The following is a 17500-nucleotide window of genomic DNA, read 5'->3' as shown; positions in this document are numbered from 1 at the left end:
ACTTACGAGTTCAACATATTTTTGGAAGGGCTTTGCTTCTGGCAGAGCCCGGTATCTTGTTTCAAGAGAAATTGACAGAGATGACGCCGAGACTTTTTGCTCAGGCGTTTGACTTGAAGCCGGCTGACCGACCGACCGACCGGCGTATTTTTCCACTCAAAGTAGTCGCTCGGGCAATTGAGTTCAAGCCCGACGACGACTGACGTGTTTTCCGGGCTTTGAACAAATAGTCGCACTAGGCTTAAAGAGCTAGTGACTTAAAGACGCATTAGCGACTTGTTAAAAAAAACACCCGCCTGTCACCAGGGAAGCGTCGGGTGGGGAGGAGACAACTTTTGCCAAACCGCTGAGGTCTGCCGAGACCCCCGGGGGCCCGGCGGGTGCAGGGGTCAATTTGTGGGTTATCGCTTCTCGGCCTTTTGGCTCAGATCAAGCTTGGTACCGAGGTGCCCCAAAGCCCGCTGAGCCAGAAGGTCGAAGGAAGGCAGGAGGGAGGAAAATTTTGTTGTTTTTGTTTATAGGAATCGGATTTTCCGATGTCCTTTTTCCCTTTGGCTTCTTTTTAAGAGAGCTTTTTTCTTGACGTCATGGAGAGAAGTACACAGAACAGGACGGTTCCGGGAGTCGGATTGGCAAACACGGTCAGATTTGCCTGGAAAGACAAGGAGGTTGAGCAATTCGGGAGAGAAACATTTGCAAGAACCATCCTGATGGGAAGCCTAAAATTGATGGTAAAAGATGTCCTCTGCCTCCAGGGTAACCCGATGGAGAGGGCATACGATGTGACCTGCTACACGGAGGAAAAACATGATGAAATCATGAAGAAAGTGAAGGCAGTGGAAGGAGAAAGGCCTATGTGCCATTATGAAGTTACGAGCCTGGCGAGGAACAGCTTCAGGGTTGTAACAGTAACTATGTATAACCCGCATGTCAAGGACGAAGAGGTGAGGGCCTTTCTAGGGCGGTATATGGACAAGGTCTCCTCAGCAAGGCTCCTCAGGGACTCCCTGGGGTTTTGGAATGGGAGAAGAGGGTTCCAGGCCCTACTCAGGGAGGACCCAAAGGGACAGGGTGGCTACCTCCATCCTCCCGCTATGTTCTCCCTGGGGGCTGACAGGGGGACGTTGTTTTACGCACGTCAGCCCCCATTTTGCAGGCGTTGTATGGCCTACGGTCATATCCTCGCCTCGTGCAGCACAAAAAAGTGCAGAATTTGTGGATCTGCGGAGCACGAGGCGAGGGACTGCGACGAGCCTAAGGCGTGCCACGGGTGTGGCTCGTCAGCACACCTGTGGCGGGAGTGCCCGGCTCGTCAGAGGTCATACGCGTCTGCAGCTGGGGGGGGAGCAGGAGCGGGGGATGGGGGAAGAAGAGGGGAAGGAAGGACATCACAGGAAAAGGACAAGAGACAAGAACGGAAAGAAGAGGAGCAAGGAGCGACAGCAGGAGGGCAAGGGAAAAAAGAAGACACGGGAGCAGAAGGGAAGGAATCGAAAGGAAGAAAGGGAGTGGAGGAGCGAGAGACAGTGACAATGGAGGGAGAGGTGATGGAGGGGGTGCCGGTGGCGGGGGAGGAGGAGGAGGAGGGAAGGGGCGTGAGGGAGTGGGGGGACAGCATGTCGAGCGCCCTCGTGGAAGAGATGAGAGGAATGGTGGAGGAGTTGGCAGGGAAGGGGGGTGTCTCCCCTTTACCTCCAACTCCTAGGAAGAAAGTTAAGAAGAGGGGGTGCTCGACTGGCAGTGGAAAGGGAGGGGGGGGTGGAGGGGGTTGCCAAGCGAGGGAGGGGGGAGGGAAAGGTGTCCTTGACCTTGCTGGACTCCTTAGCCCCTCCGTGTTGGGTGGAGGGGGACCCCCAGGGCGTGGCCCAGTGTCGGGTGTCTGGGGGGGGATCTCAACTCCTCTTTGAGGAGATGGGGTCCCCTACTCTAAACCTGGACTCTTACAGGGAGAGAGGAATGGAGGGTGGTGGTGAGGAACCCAGGGTGCAGAGCACACCGAGGCCAAACACCATACCTGCATCCTGGGTTGGAGAGATGGAGGAGGACGGGGGGACGTCAGGAGAGGAGAAGACGTCCCCGCCGGATGAGAAGGAGCAGGGGAGCATCAGGTGAGCCTCCTGTTTTTTTGTGATTGTTTTGGTATTTTTTTGGAAAAGTAATGGTTTTTGTTTTTGTTTTTGGTTATAATAGAACCTTATGTTGAATTTGTTTAGTTTAAATGTAAGGGGTTTAAGGGATTATGTTAAAAGGAGGGCGGCTTTTAGTTTTTTAGAGGGGGTGGGTTTTGATGTTTGTTTTTTACAGGAGGTTCACCTAAGGGATGGAGGGGATGTCGTGAGGTTTAGTAGGGAGTGGGATAAGGGGGAGTCAATTTGGGGTATAGGTGGGGTTCACTCTACGGGGGTGGGGATTTTGTTTGGGAATAGGGAGTTAGAGTAGAGAGTACTTTTGTTGTAATGCAGGGGAGGGTGTTGGGGGTGGATGTCACTTTTAGGGATAGTAGGTATAGGTTAGTGGTGGTGTATGGGCCACAGGTGGCGGCAGACAGGAGGGAGATGGTGGACTGTCTGGCGCCCCTGTGTGTCACAAATAGGCACTTGGTGATAGGAGGGGATTTTAACATAGATTTAGGGTTAGCGGGGGATAGTAGTGCAGGCGCCATCACCGGGCTAATGGCTTGCCATGGCCTGGTTGATGGAGGCCTGCACACTACTCCGACAATGGCTGGTCCCACATGGCGCAACTCTCGGGGGGTTGCGCGGAGGCTCGATTACATTTTTCTATCTAGGTCTTTGGGTCAGTTGTCTGGGCGGCTGTTGCCTGTGTTCTTCTCGGATCACGACGGGGTGCTCCTGCAGGTGGGGCCACCAGTCTGCCTCTTCGGTAGGGGGTACTGGAAATTAGATCGGGATGTGCTGGAGGAGCAAGCTTTCGTTGACGCCTTTTTTGGTTTCTTTCGGGGGCTTGAAGGCCTCCGGTCCATGTGCGAGGGGGTGTTAGAGTGGTGGGATTTAGTTAAGGTAAGGATTAGGGCTTTTATAATAGGATATTGTAAGAGGAAAAAAAGGGAGGAAAGGAGGGAGGTGGATCGTATCCAAAGGTTGATTGAACTAGAGTACGAGGCAGGCAACCTCGGCGCGTCAATTGACTGGGAGAGATCCACAGCCCTGAAGGCGCAGCTCAGGGAGCTGCAGGAGCGGAAGGCTCGAGCTTTCCTGGAGCGTGCGCATAATGGCTTTCTAGAACATAATGAGAATTGTTCCGCTATGTTCTTTAAGTCGGTTAGGGGCAGACAGAGTAGGAAGATAATGCATGGGGTGAGGAAAGAAGATGGTAGCATAGTTAGAAAACCGGAGGAAATGGTCAGGGTAACAACTGATCATTTCCGAGGTTTATTTAAAGAGAGGGTAATAGATGTAGAGCAGGGAAATGTGTTTTTAGAACACTTGTCCCGGCGATTGCCGGAGGACATTAGAGATGTGATGGAGGCTCAGATCTCCCTCGAGGAGGTTGAGAGCGCTCTCAGGAGGATGGGAAAAGGGAAGGTGCCTGGGATGGATGGGCTGCCGGCCGAGTTTTACCTCAAGTTTTGGGGTATACTTGGACCAGTGGTCCTCGAAGTCTTGAAGGCCATCCTTGAGACGGGGGTCCCGGGGGGATCAATGGCTGTCGGTGTGCTGTCACTTCTTTATAAGAAGGGGGAAGCAACCGACCTGGGCAACTGGCGGCCGTTGACCATGCTGTGCGTAGATTACAAGCTACTTGCAAAGGTTTTAGCAGACCGGTTGCGCACAGCCCTTCCCTACGTCGTCCATGAGGATCAGACGTGCGGGGTAGAGGGTCGCTCGATCAGATGGAACCTACAGTTGATCAGGGACTCCATCGCTTGGGTAGAAGATAGGGGGCTGCCTTTAATGGTAGCAGCGCTTGATCAGGCGAAAGCCTTTGATCGCGTGAATAGATCCTTTCTATTCAGGGTGTTAGGTAGATTAGGATTTGGGGAGAAGTTTATAGGATGGATCCGTACATTATATGTCGGAGCGGGGTGCCGAGTTAGCGTAAACAGTCACTTAGGTGACGTTTTTGACCTCTCGTCTGGGGTCAGGCAGGGATGCCCGCTCTCGGCTCTCCTCTTCGTTCTGTACATGGAGCCTCTGGGGGCTGCCATTAGGGCAGACACAGGGGTGGAGGGCTTGCTGATCCCTGGAAGTGGCGGTCTCCGTGTCAAGTTGACACAGTACGCCGACGACACATCCTTGCTGCTTTGCAAGGACTCGTGCCTGACAAGGTCCCTTGACATTATTGGGGACTTCACCCGAGCGTCGGGGGCGGTTCTTAACCACGCGAAGTCTTCCGTTAAGTTTTTCGGAAGATGGAGTGGTAGGACGGATGTGCCCGGAGGGTTATCTCTCTGTAACGGGGCCCTGAGGATACTCGGGGTCCATTTTGAGACCTCCGGCTCAGCGACGCTGAACTGGAACATGGGCATCGCAGTGGTACAGAAGAAGCTAGCGATGTGGAGGGCTAGGTCGTTGTCCTTTTTAGGCAAGGTCCTGGTTCTCAAGGTGGATGTATTGCCATCTCTATTGTACTTGGCGTACATCTATCCATTGCCGGCTTGTTTGAGGAGGCATCTAGTGAGGCTGGTGTTTCAGTTCATGTGGGGTGGCAGGTACGAGTGGGTCGCCAGGGCACGCATGATCTGTCCCATCGGGGAGGGAGGTAGGGGGGTACCACATCTCCCCCTCAAGCTGGACGCCATTTTTGTTTCGTTTCTGTTGACGGAGCTTGCTCAGCCAGTACTACACCCGTCCGGTTACCTCCTGCGGGTGTTCTTCTCGTATCAGGCGAGAAGCGTAATGGTGTGGTCTAACACGGGTCCTCGGGCGGAACAGCTGCCGTGGCACTTTGGCCATGCGGCCAAGTGGCTGCGTGCGCACCCCCGAGGTTGAAGTCGCCCGAGTAGGTTTAGATCACAGGCACCTGTACGAGGAGGTCAGACGGGCAGTAAGTCCGGCACCTGTAGTGGGCATCCCGGCGGTGGTCTGGGAGGGAGTGCAGGCGCGGGGTCTAGACAACAGGCTCAAGGACCTGAATTGGTTGAGCCTCCACAAGTGTTTGCCGGTACGCTCCACCATGTACCGGCATAGCTTGGCGCGATCCCCCACCTGCCCAAGACCTTCTTGTGGCAGGGAGGAGACTGTGCGTCATGTCTTTTGGGACTGTGCCATTGCCGGAGTAGTATGGGCAAAGGCACGGGTGTTGTTAGGAAGGGTAAGAGGGGATTTTGTATTGACGTGGGCTAGGCTAGAGAGAGGTGTAGGGAGAGCGAGGGGGACGGATAGGGATAGGTTTCTGCTCTGGCTTCTCATGAGCCTCTTTAAGCGGGGGCTGTGGGAAGCCAGGCAGAACATGGTTAAGACAGGGAGAGATTGTGGGGTGGAAGGCATAGTGAGGAGGGTGGAAGGAGATCTGAGAGGGAGGATGAAGAGGGAGGAGACGAAGTGGGGGCAGCACGCTGCCCGGGAGAGATGGAAGGGGGGATTAGGGCTGGGGTTATTTTAGATTAGGGAAGGGAAGATAGGGAAAGTTAGTGTTTAGGATGACGGGGAGGGATGATGCTCCCCTGAGTTTTGTTTGGGTTTTGTGTTGTTTTATGAATTAAAATGCCATTATTTATTTTGTATGAAAGGTATGATTTGTAAATGAATGAATGGCATAGAAGGTAATAAATTATTTTTTCTAAAAAAAAAAAAAATCTGTTCTTATCAGTTTAATATCTGATATGTCCCCCATCGGGGGACTACATATTAAATGGATTTTTCGAACAGGGAGTCGGAAATGGGGCTTGCTCCATCCGCTCCACGCATCGACCCGGTATTGCAGTACCTCCGGGAACGGTGCAACACTTCTCTCTCATTGTCAAGGAAAAAGAAATACACAAAGCTATGTAAAACAGCTAGCAGAAGAAGAGAAGGAATGAAAAAAGAAGAATCATCCAAACTGAAACAAGGGCGAAGCCCCCTTCATGGGGTCCCCCGTTTTCCCGCCATTTTACTTTAAAAAAAAAAAAAAAAAAAAAAAAAAAAAACATTGGCCAGGATTGTGTGTGTGTGTGTGTGTGTCTGTGTGTCTGTGTGTGTCTCTGTCTGTGTGTGTGTGTGTGTGTGTGTGTGTCTGTGTGTGTCTGTGTGTGTGTGTGTGTGTGTCTCTGTGTGTGTGTGTGTGTGTGTGTGTCTGTGTGTGTGTGTGTCTCTGTCTGTGTGTGTGTGTGTCTGTGTGTGTGTGTGTGTGTGTGTCTCTGTGTGTGTGTGTGTGTGTGTCTCTGTGTGTGTGTGTCTGTCTGTCTGTCTCTGTTTTTGACCCCCCCAAAAAATACAATCACTTCACCAGGATTGTCTGTCTGTCTGTCTGTCTGTCTGTCTGTCTGTCTGTCTGTCTGTCTGTCTGTCTGTCTGTCTCTGTTTTGACCCCCCCCAAAAAATACAATCACTTCACCAGGATTGTCTGTCTGTCTGTCTGTCTGTCTGTCTGTCTGTCTGTCTGTCTGTCTGTCTGTCTCTGTTTTTGACCCCCCCCAAAAAATACAATCACTTCACCAGGATTGTCTGTCTGTCTGTCTGTCTGTCTGTCTGTCTGTCTGTCTGTCTGTCTGTCTGTCTGTCTGTCTGTCTGTCTGTCTGTGTTTTTGACCCCCCCAAAAAAATACAATCACTTCACCAGGATTGTCTGTCTGTCTGTGAATTTTTACCCACAGCCCTCAAACTTGGAAGAGTGGGTTCGGGAACCACCCGCGGGCACCCGGCCTAGAGTGCACAGTGTGTGTCTCGGGCCCCGACCTCTGACTTCCATACGACTCTGGTTTCTCTTCATTACGCACAAGCCTTTCGCCTTTTACTAAAGACTTCCGTGGAGAGGAACACTTACGAGTTCAACATATTTTTGGAAGGGCTTTGCTTCTGGCAGAGCCCGGTATCTTGTTTCAAGAGAAATTGACAGAGATGACGCCGAGACTTTTTGCTCAGGCGTTTGACTTGAAGCCGGCTGACCGACCGACCGACCGGCGTATTTTTCCACTCAAAGTAGTCGCTCGGGCAATTGAGTTCAAGCCCGACGACGACTGACGTGTTTTCCGGGCTTTGAACAAATAGTCGCACTAGGCTTAAAGAGCTAGTGACTTAAAGACGCATTAGCGACTTGTTAAAAAAAACACCCGCCTGTCACCAGGGAAGCGTCGGGTGGGGAGGAGACAACTTTTGCCAAACCGCTGAGGTCTGCCGAGACCCCCGGGGGCCCGGCGGGTGCAGGGGTCAATTTGTGGGTTATCGCTTCTCGGCCTTTTGGCTCAGATCAAGCTTGGTACCGAGGTGCCCCAGAGCCCGCTGAGCCAAAAGGTCGAAGGAAGGCAGGAGGGAGGAAAGTTTATTGTTTTTGAGTTGCTTCTTTTGAGGAGAGCTTTATTTTTTGAAAAGGCATGGAGGGAAATGAGCGGAGCAGGTCGGTTCCGGTTGTCGGATTGGCCAACACGTTGAGATTCGTGTGGAAGGACAAACGGTGGAGCAATTTGGGAGGGAGACATTCGGGAGAACTATCTTGATGGGTGCGCTCAAGATTGGAGTAAAGGATGTCTTCTGCCTCCAGGGGAATCCAATAGAGGGAGGTTTCGATGTGACTCTGTACACAGAAAAACAGCATGAGGACACGATGCAGAAGGCAAGAGAATTGGAGAAAGTGAAGCCTATGTGCTACTATGCAGTAAAGAACCTGGCGAAGACAAATTTTAGAGTGGTGACGGTTACGATGTATAACCCATACGTGAAAGAAGAAGAGGTAAGGACCTTCCTGGGGAAGTATATGGATAACATCTCCTCAGGAAGGCTCCTCAAGGATTCACTCGGGTTTGGACTGGGAGGAGAGGATATCAAGCTCTTCTCAGGGAAGACCCAAAAGGCCTGGGAGGCTACCTCCATCCGCCGGCGATGTTCTCCCTGGGGGCTGACAGGGGACGTTGTATTATGCACGTCAGCCCCCGTTCTGCAGGCGTTGTATGGCCTATGGTCATATCCTCGCCTCGTGCAGCACAAAGAAGTGTAGGTATTGTGGATCTACGGAGCACGAGGCGAGGGACTGTGACGCGCCGAAGGCATGTCACGGGTGTGGCATGCTGACGCACCTGTGGCGTGAATGCCCGGCGCGTCAGAGGTCATACGCGTCTGCAGCGGGGGGGGGGAGCGAGAGCCGGGGATGGGGGTAGGAGGGACCAAGGACTGAGTACTGGACCAGAGGGAGCGGACACACGGGTGGAAGAGGAGGAGAAAACGGAAGCGGGAGGAGAAAAAGAAGACAACAGCATAGTGGAAACGGAAGGGCAGGAGACTGAAGGAGAGAAGGAGGAGGAAGGAGACAGGAGAGTGGAGGGGCCAGAGAAGACGGCGGTGGAGAGGAAGGAGACGGAGAAGGCAACAGAGAGGAAGGAGACTGGGAAGAAGGAGGTGGAGAAGAGAGAGACAGAAAGGAAGGAGACAGGGAAGAAGGTGGTAGAGACAGAAAGGAAGGAGACAGGGAAGAAGGGGGTGGAGAAGAAAGAGACAGAAAGGAAGGAGACAGGGAAGAAGGTGGTGGAGAAGAAAGCGACAGAAAGGGAGGAGACAGAGAAGGCAGAGGTGGCGGGACCAGTAGGAGAAGGAGTGAAGGAGTGGGGGGATAGTAAAGAGGTGAGATCACGGGTGGAGGAACTTAGGAAGATGGTGGGGGGGCTGACGGACACTGTGAAGGAAGCGAGGGGGGGGGCTGGCGGATAATATGACCGAAGCGAGGGGGGGGCTGTCGGACGCGGATAGGGATGTTCCCTGGCTGCGCCCTCCACCGATAAAGAGGCCAAAGAAGTGGGAGCGCCCGGACAGTAGGAGGAGGAAGGGTGGTAAAAGGGGGGTGGGGGAAGGGCAGGGGGGAGAGGTTGCAGGGCCCTCGTGGGCTCCCTCTTCTTCGTGTTCCTTTACACCCCTAGCAGAGCTGGACCTACCAGGCATGGCCCAGGAATGGGGGATGGAGGAAGGGGCAAGCTTCCTGTTTGGGGCATGGGATGCTCGGGCCGGAGCCCGGAGGAGGGTGGGGTGGTGGATTTGAGTGGGGGGCACAAGGCACAGAGTGTGGGTGTGCAGGAAATTGGTGTTGTTTCTAGGGGAGAAGGGATGGTGGCCGACGGAGGAGCGTCAGGAGTGGAGGAGGCGTCCCCGTCGGTCGGGGGTATAGGGTGAGTTTCGTTGGGTATTTAATGTGGGTATGTGTTTTGGTTTGTAGGTGGGAAGGGGAGGGAAGACGAGTTTTGGTTTGGGGTTTTAGTGTTTGTGTTGAAGTTAAAAATGCCTAGTTATGATTTTTGATTGATACATGGTTTTGTAATGAAAGGCATTGAACGTAATAAATATATTTTGTAAAAAATCTGTTCTTATCAGTTTAATATCTGATATGTCCCCCATCGGGGGACTACATATTAAATGGATTTTTCGAACAGGGAGTCGGAAATGGGGCTTGCTCCATCCGCTCCACGCATCGACCCGGTATTGCAGTACCTCCGGGAACGGTGCAACACTTCTCTCTCATTGTCAAGGAAAAAGAAATACACAAAGCTATGTAAAACAGCTAGCAGAAGAAGAGAAGGAATGAAAAAAGAAGAATCATCCAAACTGAAACAAGGGCGAAGCCCCCTTCATGGGGTCCCCCGTTTTCCCGCCATTTTACTTAAAAAAAAAAAAAAAAAAAAAAAAAAAAACATTGGCCAGGATTGTGTGTGTGTGTGTGTGTGTCTGTGTGTCTGTGTGTGTCTCTGTCTGTGTGTGTGTGTGTGTGTGTGTGTCTGTGTGTGTCTGTGTGTGTGTGTGTGTGTGTCTCTGTGTGTGTGTGTGTGTGTGTGTGTCTGTGTGTGTGTGTGTCTCTGTCTGTGTGTGTGTGTGTCTGTGTGTGTGTGTGTGTGTGTGTCTCTGTGTGTGTGTGTGTGTGTGTCTCTGTGTGTGTGTGTCTGTCTGTCTGTCTCTGTTTTTGACCCCCCCAAAAAATACAATCACTTCACCAGGATTGTCTGTCTGTCTGTCTGTCTGTCTGTCTGTCTGTCTGTCTGTCTGTCTGTCTCTGTTTTTGACCCCCCCCAAAAAATACAATCACTTCACCAGGATTGTCTGTCTGTCTGTCTGTCTGTCTGTCTGTCTGTCTGTCTGTCTCTGTTTTTGACCCCCCCCAAAAAATACAATCACTTCACCAGGATTGTCTGTCTGTCTGTCTGTCTGTCTGTCTGTCTGTCTGTCTGTCTGTCTGTCTGTCTGTCTGTCTGTCTGTCTGTGTTTTTGACCCCCCCCAAAAAATACAATCACTTCACCAGGATTGTCTGTCTGTCTGTGAATTTTTACCCACAGCCCTCAAACTTGGAAGAGTGGGTTCGGGAACCACCCGCGGGCACCCGGCCTAGAGTGCACAGTGTGTGTCTCGGGCCCCGACCTCTGACTTCCATACGACTCTGGTTTCTCTTCATTACGCACAAGCCTTTCGCCTTTTACTAAAGACTTCCGTGGAGAGGAACACTTACGAGTTCAACATATTTTTGGAAGGGCTTTGCTTCTGGCAGAGCCCGGTATCTTGTTTCAAGAGAAATTGACAGAGATGACGCCGAGACTTTTTGCTCAGGCGTTGACTTGAAGCCGGCTGACCGACCGACCGACCGGCGTATTTTTCCACTCAAAGTAGTCGCTCGGGCAATTGAGTTCAAGCCCGACGACGACTGACGTGTTTTCCGGGCTTTGAACAAATAGTCGCACTAGGCTTAAAGAGCTAGTGACTTAAAGACGCATTAGCGACTTGTTAAAAAAACACCCGCCTGTCACCAGGGAAGCGTCGGGTGGGGGAGGAGACAACTTTTGCCAAACCGCTGAGGTCTGCCGAGACCCCCGGGGGCCCGGCGGGTGCAGGGGTCAATTTGTGGGTTATCGCTTCTCGGCCTTTTGGCTCAGATCAAGCTTGGTACCGAGGTGCCCCAAAGCCCGCTGAGCCAGAAGGTCGAAGGAAGGCAGGAGGGAGGAAAGTTATTGTTTTGGTTTGTTCACGTGACGGTTTAAATTTGCCTCTCTTTTCAGTTTTTTTCTGTTGAAGAGAGCGAGGCTGAGTAGAGTGCGCCAAGCTCCTTGCGGAGATGGCGCAAAGTCCTTCAGGGAGGCCGGTCCCTAGGACAGGCCAGGCAAATACGATACGCTTGCTTGGAGAGGAGAAGACGATGGAGCCGTTTGAACAGAGATGCATTTGGGAGGAACATTGTGATTGGAATCCTGGGACTGAAGGTGGAGGATGTGTTCTGCCTACAAGACAATCCATTGGAAGGAGCGTATGAGTTTGGTACTGTACACAGAAGGGAAGCACGATGACATTTTGAGAAAAGTGAGAGAAGTGGAAGCGGAGAGGCCGATGTCGCTCTACGTTGTAACCAGCTTGGCGAGGAGTAATTTCCGGGTTGTAAAATGTAAATATTTACAACCCTTACGTTAAAGATGAGGAGGTGAGGGCCTTTCTGGGGAGATACATGGATAGTGTCTCCTCAGGAAGGCACCTCAAAGATTCCCTGGGCTTTTGGACTGGGAGGAGGGGGTTCCAGGCCCTCCTAAGAGAGGACCCAGAAGGATTGGGTGGAATACCTCCATCCTCCGGCGATGTTCTCCCTGGGGGCTGACAGGGGGACGTTGCATTATGCCCGTCAGCCTCCGTTCTGCAGGCGTTGTATGGCCTACGGTCACATCCTCGCCTCGTGTAGCACAAGGAAGTGCAGGTATTGTGGATCTGCGGAGCACGGGGCGAGGGGACTGTGACGCGCCGAAGGCATGTCACGGGTGTGGCATGTTGACGCACCTGTGGCGTGAATGCCCGGCGCGTCACCGGTCATAAACGCCGTCTGCAGCGGGGGGGGGGAGCGAGAGCCGGGGATGGGGGAAGTAAGAGAGGGGGACATGAGAGCCAGGAACAGGACTCTTAGGAGAGGGACGCACGGCGGGAGGAGAATGAAAGAGCGACAGCAGGAGCAGAGAGAAAAGGAGAAATGGACATAGGAAACCGGAAAGGAAGGAGGCGAAAGAGAGGAGGAAGGAGGCTGAAAGATAGGGGACCCAGGGAGGAGAGGAGAGAATGTGCTGGGAGGAGAGTTTGAAAGGATAGGATGAGCATGGGCAGAGATAAAGGAGCAGGAGATGAAGGAGACATGAAGTGGAGGGGCAAGAGCAGAAGGCTGTGGAGAGGAAGGAGTATGGAGAAGGAAACAGAGAGGGAGGAATTGAAAGACGGCGGTGGAGAAGAAGGAGATAGAAAGTAGGAGACAGAGAAGGTAACGAGAGCGAGGATTGGGTGAACACTGGAATGGGAGGAATAAAAGTCGCAGATGTGGAAGAGATATTGAAAATCTTTGCCGGCAACTAACATTACAGGAAGTCAAAAGAGGAAGGAGAGCTTGAGGGGGAGGGTGGGAGAAAGAGGGGGGGAGGCAGATCAGGGGGGAGGGGAGGGGGGAGGTTGCAGGACCCTCGTGGGCTCCCTCTTCCTTCTCCTTTATACCCCTGTCTGAACTGGACCTCACAGGAATGGCCCAGGTTGGGCGAGTGAGGGGAGGCTTAAGCTCCCTGTTTAGGGGCATGGGGTCCCCGGCCGGAGTCGGAGGAGGGGGGAGTGGTAGATTTGAGTGGGGGGCACGAGGCACAGAGTGTGGGTGTGCCGGGTAGTGGTGTTGTTTCAAGGGGAGAGGGGATGGTGGCCGACGGTGGAGCGTCAGGAGTGGAGGAGGCGTCCCCGTCGGTCGGGAGTATAGGGTGAGTGTTTTTTTGGTTATTTTTATATGGGTATGGGTTTTGGGTTTGGTTATTGATGAATAGTTTTGAAATGTCTATTTTCGTGTTATTGGAATTGTGTTTGAATTTATTGAGTGGTGGAAAATTTTGGTTGGTTTTTGAACGTAATAAATATATTTTCTATAAAAAAAAAAAAAAAATCTGTTCTATCAGTTTAATATCTGATATGTCCCGCCATCGGGGGGACTACATATTAAATGGATTTTTTCGAAACAGGGAGTCGGAATGGGGCTTGCTCCATCCGCTCCACGCATCGACCCGGTATTGCAGTACCTCCGGGAACGGTGCAACACTTCTCTCTCATTGTCAAGGAAAAAGAAATACACAAAGCTATGTAAACAGCTAGCAGAAGAAGAGAAGCAATGAAAAAAGAAGAATCATCCAAACTGAAAACAAGGGCGAAGCCCCCTTCATGGGGTCCCCCGTTTTCCCGCCATTTACTTTAAAAAAAAAAAAAAAAAAAAAAAAAAAACATTGGCCAGGATTGTGTGTGTGTGTGTGTGTGTGTCTGTGTGTCTGTGTGTGTCTCTGTCTGTGTGTGTGTGTGTGTGTGTGTGTCTGTGTGTGTCTGTGTGTGTGTGTGTGTGTGTCTCTGTGTGTGTGTGTGTGTGTGTGTGTCTGTGTGTGTGTGTGTCTCTGTCTGTGTGTGTGTGTGTCTGTGTGTGTGTGTGTGTGTGTGTCTCTGTGTGTGTGTGTGGTGTGTGTCTCTGTGTGTGTGTGTCTGTCTGTCTGTCTCTGTTTTTGACCCCCCCAAAAAATACAATCACTTCACCAGGATTGTCTGTCTGTCTGTCTGTCTGTCTGTCTGTCTGTCTGTCTGTCTGTCTGTCTCTGTTTTTGACCCCCCCCCAAAAAATACAATCACTTCACCAGGATTGTCTTCTGTCTGTCTGTCTGTCTGTCTGTCTGTCTGTCTGTCTGTCTGTCTCTGTTTTGACCCCCCCCCAAAAATACAATCACTTCACCAGGATTGTCTGTCTGTCCTGTCTGTCTGTCTGCTGTCTGTCTGTCTGTCTGTCTGTCTGTCTGTCTGTCCTGTGTTTTTGACCCCCCCAAAAAATACAATCACTTCACCAGGATTGTCTGTCTGTCTGTGAATTTTTACCCACAGCCCTCAAACTTGGAAGAGTGGGTTCGGGAACCACCCGCGGGCACCCGGCCTAGAGTGCACAGTGTGTGTCTCGGGCCCCGACCTCTGACTTCCATACGACTCTGGTTTCTCTTCATTACGCACAAGCCTTTCGCCTTTACTAAAGACTTCGTGGAGAGGAACCTTACGAGTTCAACATATTTTTGGAAGGGCTTTGCTTCTGGCAGAGCCCGGTATCTTGTTTCAAGAGAAATGACAGAGATGACGCCGAGACTTTTTGCTCAGGCGTTTGACTTGAAGCAGGCTGACCGACCGATCCGACCGGCGTATTTTTCCACTCAAAGTAGTCGCTCGGGCAATTGAGTTCAAGCCCGACGACGACTGACGTGTTTTCCGGGCTTTGAACAAATAGTCGCACTAGGCTTAAAGAGCTAGTGACTTAAAGACGCATTAGCGACTTGTTAAAAAAAACACCCGCCTGTCACCAGGGAAGCGTCGGGTGGGGAGGAGACAACTTTTGCCAAACCGCTGAGGTCTGCCGAGACCCCCGGGGGCCCGGCGGGTGCAGGGGTCAATTTGTGGGTTATCGCTTCTCGGCCTTTTGGCTCAGATCAAGCTTGGTACCGAGGTGCCCCAAAGCCCGCTGAGCCAAGAAGGTCGAAGGAAGGCAGGAGGGAGGAAAGTTTATTGTTTTGGTTTGTTTTCACGGACGGTTTAATTTGCCTCTCTTTTCAGTTTTTTTCTGTTTTGAAGAGAGCGAGGGCTGAGTAGAGTGCGCCAAGCTCCTTGCGGAGATGGCGCAAAGTCCTTCAGGGAGGCCGGTCCCTAGGACAGGCCAGGCAAATACGATACGCTTTGCTTGGAGGGAGAAGACGATGGAGCCGTTTGACAGAGATGCATTTGGGAGGAACATTGTGATTGGAATCCTGGGACTGAAGGTGGAGGATGTGTTCTGCCTACAAGACAATCCATTGGAAGGAGCGTATGAGTTTGGTACTGTACACAGAAGGGAAGCACGATGACATTTTGAGAAAAGTGAGGAGAAGTGGAAGCGGAGAGGCCGATGTCGCTCTACGTTGTAACCAGCTTGGCGAGGAGTAATTTCCGGGTTGTAAATGTAAATATTTACAACCCTTACGTTAAAGATGAGGAGGTGAGGGCCTTTCTGGGGAGATACATGGATAGTGTCTCCTCAGGAAGGCACCTCAAAGATTCCCTGGGCTTTTGGACTGGGAGGAGGGGGTTCCAGGCCCTCCTAAGAGAGGACCCAGAAGGATGGGTGGATACCTCCATCCTCCGGCGATGTTCTCCCTGGGGGCTGACAGGGGGACGTTGCATTATGCCCGTCAGCCTCCGTTCTGCAGGCGTTGTATGGCCTACGGTCACATCCTCGCCTCGTGTAGCACAAGGAAGTGCAGGTATTGTGGATCTGCGGAGCACGGGGCGAGGGACTGTGACGCGCCGAAGGCATGTCACGGGTGTGGCATGTTGACGCACCTGTGGCGTGAATGCCCGGCGCGTCACCGGTCATACGCGTCTGCAGCTGGGGGGGGAGCGAGAGCCGGGGATGGGGGAAGAAGAGGAGGGGACAGAGAGCCAGGAACAGGCACGGAGGAGAGGGACGCACGGCGGGAGGAGAAGGAAAGAGCGACAGCAGGAGCAGAAGAGGAAAAGGAAGAAATGGACATAGTGGAACCGGAAAGGAAGGAGGCTGAAAGAGAGGAGGAGCAGGAGGCTGAAAGAGAGGAGGACCAGGAGGATGAAGGAGAGAAGGTGCTGGGAGGAGAGGTTGAAGGAGAGGAGGAGCAGGAGGCAGAAGGAGAGAAGGAGCAGGAGGAGGAAGGAGACATGAGAGTGGAGGGGCAAGAGAAGAAGGCGGTGGAGAGGAAGGAGATGGAGAAGGAAACAGAGAGGGAGGAGATTGAGAAGACGGCGGTGGAGAAGAAGGAGATAGAAAGTAAGGAGACAGAGAAGGTAACGAGAGCGAAGGATTGGGTGAACACTGGAATGGGAGGAATAAAAAGTCGCAAGATGTGGAAGAGATATGAAAATCTTTTGCCGGCAACTAAACATTACAGGAAGTCAAAGAGGAAGGAGAGCTTGAGGGGGAGGTGTGGAGAAAGAGGGGGGAGGCAGATCAGGGGGGAGGGAGGGGGAGGTTGCAGGACCCTAGTGGGCTCCCTCTTCCTTCTCCTTTATACCCCTGTCTGAACTGGACCTCACAGGAATGGCCCAGGATTGGGCGAGTGAGGGAGGCTTAAGCTCCCTGTTTAGGGGCATGGGGTCCCCGGGCCGGAGTCGGGAGGAGGGGGGAGTGGTAGATTTGAGTGGGGGGCACGAGGCACAGAGTGTGGGGGCCGGGTAGTGGTGTTGTTTCAAGGGGAGAGGAGGTAGGTGGCCGACGGTGGAGCGTCAGGAGTGGAGGAGTGGCCCCGTCGGTCGGGAGTATAGGGTGAATGGTTTTCTTGTTTATTATATATGGGTATGGGTTGGTTTGTTATGTGATAGTTTTGAAATGTTATTTTCGTGTTTATTGGAATTTGTGTTTGAATTTATTGAAGTGGTGGAAAATTTGTTGGTTTTGAACGTAATAAATATTATTTTCTATAAAAAAAAAAAAAAAATCTGTTCTTATCAGTTTAATATCTGATAGGTCCCCATCGTGGGACTACATATTAAATGATTTTTCGAACAGGTAGTACGGAAAGGGGCTTGCTCCCATCGTACACGCATCGACCCGGTATTGCAGTAATACTCCGGGAACGGTTGTGGCTTTTTGCTTGCAACACTTCTCTCTCATTGTACAAGGAAAAGAAATACCACAAAGGCTATGTAAAACAGCTCGCAGAAGAAGAAAGGAATGAAAAAAGAAGAATCATCCAAACTGAAACAAGGGCGAAGCCCCCTTCATGGGTCCCCCGTTTTCCCGCCATTTTACTTAAAAAAAAAAAAAAAAAAAAAAAAAAAAAAACATTGGCCAGGATTGTGTGTGTGTGTGTGTGTGTCTGTGTGTCTGTGTGTGTCTCTGTCTGTGTGTGTGTGTGTGTGTGTGGTGTCTGTGTGTGTCTGTGTGTGTGTGTGTGTGTGTCCTCTGTGTGTGTGTGTGTGTGTGTGTGTCTGTGTGTGTGTGTGGTCTCTGTCTGTGTGTGTGGTGTGTCTGTGTGTGGTGGTGTGTGTGTGTCTCTGTGTGGTGTGTGTGTGTGTGTCTCTGTGTGGTGTGTCTGTCTGTCTGTCTCTGTTTTGACCCCCCCAAAAATACAATCACTTCACCAGGATTGTCTGTCCTGTCTGTCTGTCTTCGTCTGTCCTGTCTGTCTGTCTGTCTGTCTCTGGTTTTGACCCCCCCCAAAAAATACAATCACTTCACCAGGATTGTCGTCTGTCTGTCTGTCTGTCTGTCTGTCTGTCTGTCTGTCTGTCTGTCTGTCTCTGTTTTTGACCCCCCCCCAAAAAATACAATCACTTCACCAGGATTGTCTGTCTGTCTGTCTGTCTGTCTGTCTGTCTGTCTGTCTGTCTGTCTGTCTGTCTGTCTGTC

General features: G+C 51.8%; 6 non-coding genes and 2 pseudogenes across 6 annotated transcripts in view; all 8 read left to right on the top strand.

Annotated features, from left to right (window-relative positions):
• Positions 1 to 49, top strand: part of LOC115188340 (U5 spliceosomal RNA) — a 117-nt gene extending 68 nt beyond the window's left edge. Inside the window, exon 1 of the small nuclear RNA XR_003876387.1 lies at positions 1 to 49. This exon is cut by the window's left edge and continues 68 nt beyond it. This is a non-coding gene — a small nuclear RNA (U5 spliceosomal RNA).
• A 5683-nt stretch (positions 50 to 5732) lies between these two features.
• LOC115188339 (uncharacterized) lies at positions 5733 to 5911 on the top strand (annotated as a pseudogene).
• Positions 5912 to 6853: 942 nt separating this feature from the next.
• LOC115188338 (U5 spliceosomal RNA) lies at positions 6854 to 6970 on the top strand. Its single transcript, XR_003876386.1, has one exon. It is a non-coding gene; the product is annotated as a U5 spliceosomal RNA (small nuclear RNA).
• A 2454-nt stretch (positions 6971 to 9424) lies between these two features.
• On the top strand, positions 9425 to 9594 carry LOC115188329 (uncharacterized; annotated as a pseudogene).
• Positions 9595 to 10505: 911 nt separating this feature from the next.
• On the top strand, positions 10506 to 10622 carry LOC115188337 (U5 spliceosomal RNA). The gene has a single exon (XR_003876385.1). It is a non-coding gene; the product is annotated as a U5 spliceosomal RNA (small nuclear RNA).
• Positions 10623 to 12983: 2361 nt separating this feature from the next.
• On the top strand, positions 12984 to 13167 carry LOC115188334 (U2 spliceosomal RNA). The gene has a single exon (XR_003876382.1). It is a non-coding gene; the product is annotated as a U2 spliceosomal RNA (small nuclear RNA).
• A 912-nt stretch (positions 13168 to 14079) lies between these two features.
• Positions 14080 to 14193, top strand: LOC115188352 (U5 spliceosomal RNA). Its single transcript, XR_003876397.1, has one exon. It is a non-coding gene; the product is annotated as a U5 spliceosomal RNA (small nuclear RNA).
• A 2363-nt stretch (positions 14194 to 16556) lies between these two features.
• Positions 16557 to 16738, top strand: LOC115188336 (U2 spliceosomal RNA). The gene has a single exon (XR_003876384.1). It is a non-coding gene; the product is annotated as a U2 spliceosomal RNA (small nuclear RNA).
• The last annotated feature ends 762 nt before the right edge of the window (positions 16739 to 17500 follow it).

This window comes from Salmo trutta, unplaced genomic scaffold (assembly GCF_901001165.1).
Source record: "Salmo trutta unplaced genomic scaffold, fSalTru1.1, whole genome shotgun sequence".
NCBI classification, from domain to species: Eukaryota; Metazoa; Chordata; class Actinopteri; order Salmoniformes; family Salmonidae; genus Salmo; species Salmo trutta.
Note: the sequence above shows the minus strand (reverse complement) of the source record. Positions and strands in the feature narration are given on the sequence as shown.